At 36.7% G+C, this 7515-nt stretch overlaps 1 long non-coding RNA gene and 2 other non-coding genes across 3 annotated transcripts; 2 read left to right on the forward strand and 1 right to left on the reverse strand.

Moving 5' to 3' along the window:
• The first annotated feature begins 890 nt into the window (after window positions 1–890).
• Trnay-aua (transfer RNA tyrosine (anticodon AUA)) lies at window positions 891–963 on the forward strand. The gene has a single exon. It is a non-coding gene; the product is annotated as a tRNA-Tyr (tRNA).
• Window positions 964–1246: 283 nt separating this feature from the next.
• Trnai-gau (transfer RNA isoleucine (anticodon GAU)) lies at window positions 1247–1321 on the forward strand. Its single transcript has one exon. It is a non-coding gene; the product is annotated as a tRNA-Ile (tRNA).
• A 4637-nt stretch (window positions 1322–5958) lies between these two features.
• LOC134745268 (uncharacterized) lies at window positions 5959–7291 on the reverse strand. Its single transcript, XR_010128151.1, has 4 exons — window positions 7163–7291; window positions 6870–7081; window positions 6487–6594; window positions 5959–6110 (listed from the first exon to the last, which is right to left on the reverse strand). It is a non-coding gene; the product is annotated as an uncharacterized LOC134745268 (long non-coding RNA).
• Window positions 7292–7515: the final 224 nt, after the last annotated feature.

Consider the following 7515-nt stretch of genomic DNA (forward strand, 5'->3'; position numbering starts at 1 on the left):
GGGTGGGGCCTAACATGCACGGATAATTGTGTTCTCTCAACTTAAAGCACACTCGAGCGCGAATCGCGGCGCGAAGCCGCGAACGCAAGTTAATCTAAAGCGAAATCGACTCACGCTCGCGTTCGCGGCTTCGCACCGCGTAGTCTGTAGCGGGCTTAACGTTTTGACAATTGACAATATTGACATTGACAAGCACGCGTGCGCGTCTGAAGAAAATACAAACTGACTAGAAAAAAATATATACTGATTTGATGGGAAAACTAAAGAAAATGCCACCGATAATGTAAGTTTCTCTAAAGAACAATAATTTATTTATAGAAAAAGTTATAGTTCGTGTAGATTGTTTGACCAATAATCAATAACTGACTTTATCATGAATTTGTTTTTCAGTCGATGACGATGCTTAGGCGCAGAAGAAAATGCTAGCGAAATATATATATATATATATACTCCCTGTTTAGACACGTGGAAAGAATGAGTGGAAAAAGGCTAACAAAGAGAGTGTATAAGGGAGAGGTAGAAACGGGAGTTGGGAAGGGGCAGACCTCGGCGGACTTTTTCTGATCAGATCGGGGAAATCCTGAAGAAAGGCCAGGTAGAGCACCCTAAACCGGCGAGCGTGTATGAGGAACGTTATGAAAGTGAAGGTAGCGAAAGAGGTATGTCAGGATCGTAACAAGTGGAAATCCGTGGTCTCTGCCTACCCCTCCTGGAAATAGGCGTGATTATATGTATGTATGTAAGTTTGTTAAACTATCACTAACTGAACGTGAACTTCCAATATTACTTGGAACTCCGGTGGCCGTTTAAGAAGTGTAACACTCTTACGGTAGATATCGCTAAGGTCCCCTAGACCCATATAGTGGGAAGATTTGCTGACTATGGATGAGGTCTTGGTGGCTCAATTGGCAGAGCGCTGGAGTATAGATCCAGAGGCCGTGAGTTCAAGTCTCACCCAAGGCAGTAATTTTTACACTTTTAAATTTATTCTAAGCTTAATAGCATCGATCGCAGACGTTTCTGCTTGTTAAAAACTACGTAATTATTCATACATTTACTCACACTAAAGTGCATAAGGATTCTAACAAATATTAAAAACTTTGAAACCCGTCGACCTCACTCAAAACTTCAAAAACATTTTTTTCTTACCCTGTCTGTACCTATATTCTAGAACCTGGTTTTGTATGCAAGAATCCAAGTTTATTGACAAAAAAGACCACCACACTTTGTGCCATAAATTATGTAGGGCTCCGTGGCTCAGTTGGCAGAAGCGATTGGACCGATGTTCCAATGGTCGCAGGTTCGAGTCCTGCCGGAGGTGTAAATTATTCCATTTTTCCTTTAATTTAAAAATCTGGAGTAACGCTCGCATATGTTTCTGCTTAAAAAAAAAGTTAAGTATGGGTATTAGCACATTGTGTGTGTGTGTGTGTGTGTGTGTGTGTGTGTTAAGATCATTTCTTACAGGTAGATGTTGCTGAATACTGAGAAACAAAAAAATCCCCCTGACTTAAAAACGAGAGCTTTCTAAAAGTGACATTATTTTCTCATAATTTGCCAATGAACCGCCATACTAGCCTGCACCACTATACAACTCATGACCTCATCTAATCTATTTTGTTTCTGTTTCAGTCATAACATATTAGAGGACACTCAAATTATCGAGGACATGGAAGACTTATTTAGAAAAGGGATAGTCATAAAATTTAGCTATCGAACGAAAGAAGAAAAGTTCTTACATTCCGCCTGGAACAAACCTCTCAGCAAGTGGCATGTCCATGCATTTCGAATAGTCAATAGTCAGTGTTTATTTGTAAAACATATGTAGGTGAATCTATTACAGTGTAAAGGATTTTTTTTTTACAAACTTAAGTTGCAACGTTGCAATGTATGTATCAAGTCCTGCAAGATAAATTAGACCACACTTCCCTGTATTCGATTGAGCTAAAACTTCACATACACTCTTTAAGTTGGGTGATAACATAATACATTATATAAGTTGGGTGATAACGCAATATTATGGTACAGTCAGCTGCAGAGAAAAGGCACCCCCTGCATACAAATTTAAATTTGCATGAACGTGGGGTACCTTTTCCCTGCAGTACCATCGAATATCTGATGATGGACGCAGGAAGTGGTCATATAGGAGGTCATAGAAGGAGATAAAATAACGCAACCGAATTTGTGTCTGGATTTGTTAGAATTGTCTTGATAAGTATTAGCATAGAGTAACTTATACTAGAGCGGTACTGTCATATTAAATTTTGTAACCCCAGTAAATTCACTGCCATCTGTCGACACACTTTAAAACTAAAAATGAAGATTTATAAAAATACGATAAAATGTATTTAGATATAGATAAATAATTTTTTTTATTTGCATTAATTATTTTTATGATTTTGACCCATGTTCTTTCACTGATATGCGTTAAAATTGTTAAATAATAAACGAAACCGTCAACGCCATCTATACGACTGTAGGCCAAAACTAGTAGCGCCCTCTGAACGATAATCAAATTTTCTTGATTTTCGAGGCACGTTTTTTCCTTAGACTGTATCCATCTATTGGTATTAGTGAGGGCTAACGCGTATGAATTCGCCGCTAGGGGCGCTAGTGTAGATGGTGGTCTTTTCCATAGTTCGAAATGTCAAATGTCACTTTAATGACTGACAGCTGTTCTTTAGTGTTTTGGACCACCATCAACAGAGGAGCCAACTGGTGAGCAAAAAAACGATAGTCCTCTTTGCCTGTTAAAAGAATCGGCAATAAAAACTTGTATCAAAAATATCAGTTTTAACAAAATCCTTATTTCATTTCATTTATTTAACATTAAAAGTCATGTGCATTACAGAAGATGTTAGTAAAATGTAGTCAGTACATTGACACCCGGGTAGGGCACATAATGTTAGTACTTGTGAGGTACCTACAGAGGGCTACAGTTTTTGTGCTCACCAGTTGGCGCCACTGTAGATGTAAATTCTTCTATTCTTATTTTTATAAAATCAATACGACCACACTTCCCTGTATTCGATTGAGCTAAAACTTCACATACATTCTTTAAGTTGGGTGATAACATAATACATTATATAAGTTGGGTGATAACGCAATATTATGGTACAGTCAGCTGCAGAGAAAAGGCACCCCCCTGCATACAAATTTAAATTTGTATGAACGTAGGGTACCTTTTCCCTGCAGTACGATCGAATATCTGATGATGGACGCAGGAAGTGGTCATATAGGAGGTCATAGAAGGAGATAAAATAACGCAACCTAATTTGTGTCTGGATTTGTTAGAATTGTCTTGATAAGTATTAGTGAGGGCTAACGCGTATGAATTCGCCGCTAGGGGCGCTAGTGTAGATGGTGGTCTTTTCCATAGTTCGAAATGTCAAATGTCACTTCAATGACTGACAGCTGTTCTTTAGTGTTTTGGACCACCATCAACAGAGGCGCCGGACTTCCGGTTTGAGCGCCATCTTGATAGTTAGCATCGTGATTAATTACTTTGTTTTTTGCTCATTAATATTGTTTAAAGTGTAATATCGATAGCTTATTATACAGTAAACTAATGTGGTAGTGTGCAATAAATGGTTTAACCACCATCTTGGAGTCAACGGCCGGTAGTCCACGTGCTTCTTGTAAAGTCTAGCTATCGATTTACAAGAGCTAACAAATCACCGTACACTATCTTGTACAACCGTACAATTTTTGTCGTTTTTAAACCTCTTAATACCTTGATACTGGCGAAATAGTCCCACTGGGCTGAAGCCATAATTTTAAAAGAAGAAGAAGAACAGAGGCGCCAACTGGTGAGCAAAAAAACGATAGTCCTCCTTGCCTGTTAAAAGAATCGGCAATAAAAACTTGTATCAAAAATATCAGTTTGAACAAAATCCTTATTTCATTTCATTTATTTAACATTAAAAGTCATGTGCATTACAGAAGATGTTAGTAAAATGTAGTCAGTACATTGACACCCGGGTAGGGCACATAATGTTAGTACTTATGAGGTACCTACAGAGGGCTAAAGTTTTTGTGCTCACCAGTTGGCGCCACTGTAGATGTAAATTCTTCTATGCTTATTTTTATAAAATCAATACGTTCTAATATACACAAAGGTATTTTAACGTCTAAATGTGCCATTTTTTCAACTTATTTAATTTTGCATATATTTTAGTTGGCAGTTTTTATAAACCACTAACATTTATTGAGCTATATCATGTTTACCATGATTAATCAAAGACGAACAAAGATTTACCACAATTATGAATAAGGAAGGAGTTAAGTAAATTCCCGATAAAAAAGCTTGAAGCCCCTAAAACTTCTTTGCATTGGACATTTTGAAAGACCTCCATCTACACTCGCGCCCCTAGCGGCGGAATTAAACGCGGTAGCCCTCATTACCTACACTAGAGCGGTACTGTCATAGTAAATCTTGTAACCACAGTAAATTCACTGCCATCTATCGACACACTTTAAAACTAAAAATGAAGATTTATAAAAATACGATAAAATGTATTTAAATATGGATAAATGAGTTTTTTTATTTGCATTAATTATTATTATGAGTTTGACCCATGTTCTTTCACTGATATGCGTTAAAATTGTTTTAATGACAAACGAAACCGTCAACGCCATCTATACGACAGTAGGCCAAAGCTAGTAGCGCCCTCTGAACGAGAATCAAATTTTCTTGATTTTCGAAGCACTTTTTTTCCTTAGACTGTATTCATCTATTACGGAGTTATATCTATCTTTGTTACCTACTTATACTTATATTATAATCTATTGCTTGTACCAATTATAATGCCTGCATATCTAATTTAATTTAACATTTTTATAATATGTCAAGAAGCTAATAATTATAACAATCATTTGGAACCCTTTTCAAACTCAAACATATTTATTGCTCATAGTATTACAAATTACAAGAATACAGACCCTGTAAGGGCACAGCAATTTTGTTTTGCTGCAACGCACACAGCAATCCTACGGTTTTTTTTGTTTTGTTTTTATATTTTTCTTTTGTTTCTTTTATATGTGTGTATTGTGGCAAAAGAATAAATGATTTGTCTATCTATCTACATTTACTTAATAGGTTTGTGTAAATAAACTTCGTTTATTTTCTTGGCAATGGTTGTATTATTTACTCATTTATAATATTCTCTCCAGCAGCACAGAGCCGACAATCCGACATTGTTACATATCTGTATCAGAGTTTACATTAGTAAACATAGAAGACTGACAACGCCGCGAGAATTGTCATTGTTGTAAATGGAATTTAAGTTACTTATAGCAAAGACATAATTATGTAACTCCGTATAAGCAAGATAAATAGTGTAAGGAAAAAATGTGCCTCGGAAAGCAAGAAAAAGTTATACTCGAATAGATGGCGCCACACCTTTAGCCTATACTCATCTCATCAAGGGGGGGCAATATTTCTCACTTATAAGAAACTAGTTATAAGAAACATGTACAGTTTGTGCCCAAATAAACATTAAAACATTATGTCCTGTCTTTGTTTGTAACATGTATTTTTCTTTGTAGTGCACAATAAAGAATTTTATTATTATTATTCCACCTACCCAGGGTCTCAGCCAGGTATAAGTAAATGTCTGTCTCATTTACAGAGGGTTCCATTTATAGAGATGAGACTTGAGGTTATTTCAGTTATAGAGGCTTGTTTTGTCTCAGCACTAACAGAGATAATTCAGTGCTAAAGTATCGGGACCGCGCTATGAGTCAGCTATAATAGAGGTACTAAGTACCTAACAGTGACAGATTTATTACGTATAAAGCTAAAATAAAAAATAGGAATAAGCGAAACCTATTCACCTATGTCGAGTCCATTAAAGTTGCGGGGAATGCTGTTTTGTATGAAGATTGTCCGTCTTGAATGTTTACTAGTCTCTACTTGTATAGAAACAGGTAAATAGTTTAGGTAGGTATTCGTGTGATAGTAAAACATAGGCGACATAAGTATGTATTTATTAAGCTCGCTAGCAACTCGCAAGCGCACACTCTTAGTAACAGCCGGTTTTGTGCATGATGCTTAGGAAGTCCTTGAGGAGCGCCTTCCTTAATTTCTCCCTTGATCCAAGAGAAGTTTTCTGGAAGAAATAGAAGGAAATAAGTAAAAGTAGGTTCATGTGGCAGCAACGGAGGAAATATTTTCACATGAGAACAGTATATTTGCACCCAAGATATACTAACTAATCGCCGGGAACAATCATTTGTCTTTATGTCTGTAAACAAGGCGCAGATTAGATTAGAACTGGGTGCCTTATTTAAACCTAATATTGCATTCCCAGATTATGTATCTCAGAGGTACCTAACTATCAAATAATAGGTACCTATCTCATTGCACAATACAGCCACACTCATACTTATTCAAAAGAGTAAAAGTTACCTACTAAGACAGACCTAGTGGAGCGTTACAGTTTTTTTTTATGTCTAGTACTTAATTCGGTACTCAAAAGAACCTACCTTCTATTTACAGCTATTACAAATTGCTTCAATAGCTACTGGCTCACAGTAGTCTGACCAATGGACTAGTTGCCATCAGCTAGCAGGTGTTATTACACCTGTTAGAACCTAAAACAAAAAAGTATCTACCTAGATGTAAGTTTTTCAAGTAGATTTTCCCCCTTAGGTTAGGATTTGAATGTTGAGGTAAAAAGTAGCTTAGTAATGTAACCTAACCTAGGTTAATAGCATAAGTAAGAGATTGTGCAACAGATATCTTATCATACTAACTTTTACATTTATAATGTGAGGTAGTATTTAAGAGTTTAGGAGCATTGTTATCGAGACGTTTGTTTGACAGACATGTAAACTTTACGAGAAACACTGCAATTTTATAGCTTTACCTTTAGGTGTTTTAGTAATCCATCACCGTTTTGACTTTTGAGGCTCGGCGTTAAGTTCGGCACATAACTGTAAATATGCGAAATGCCCGAAATTCTTCGTTTGGCATATCAGACGGGTTGTAAGAGTGTCTTGATAAAGCTATGCACGAGATTTTTAGACGCTCTTTTTCTTTAACAGCATCCGCGAGTAGGAATAATAAAATTTGACTTTCCTGCAAAGAAAACATTGACAATATATATACAGCGGAACATTGTAACTAATAACTCAATATCATAGAAAAACTGATATTTACCCGTAATTTATACCTTAAAATTGGTTTATTCAATAATTTTGCTTTCACGACAAGGCTTATCGTCACCTAAGAAGCACGTAGATAGAATTAACGAAGTTGAACTGTCAAAATGGGACAATGTGTCAAATTATCCACCGACGGCAACGACTATGTTATGCAAATTGTCGTCTGTCAAGCTCCTGTCATCTACCGCTGTCATTCTGTCATCTACCGCTGTCATTCTGTCATCTACCGCTGTCATTCTGTCGTCTACCGCTGTCATTCTGTCATCTACCGCTGTCATTCTGTCATCTACCGCTGTCAGATGTGGATAACTATCACGATTTCGCCCTATCACGGCCTTGTCACGCTAC

Source organism: Cydia strobilella, chromosome 11, assembly GCF_947568885.1.
Source record: "Cydia strobilella chromosome 11, ilCydStro3.1, whole genome shotgun sequence".
Lineage (NCBI taxonomy): Eukaryota > Metazoa > Arthropoda > Insecta > Lepidoptera > Tortricidae > Cydia > Cydia strobilella.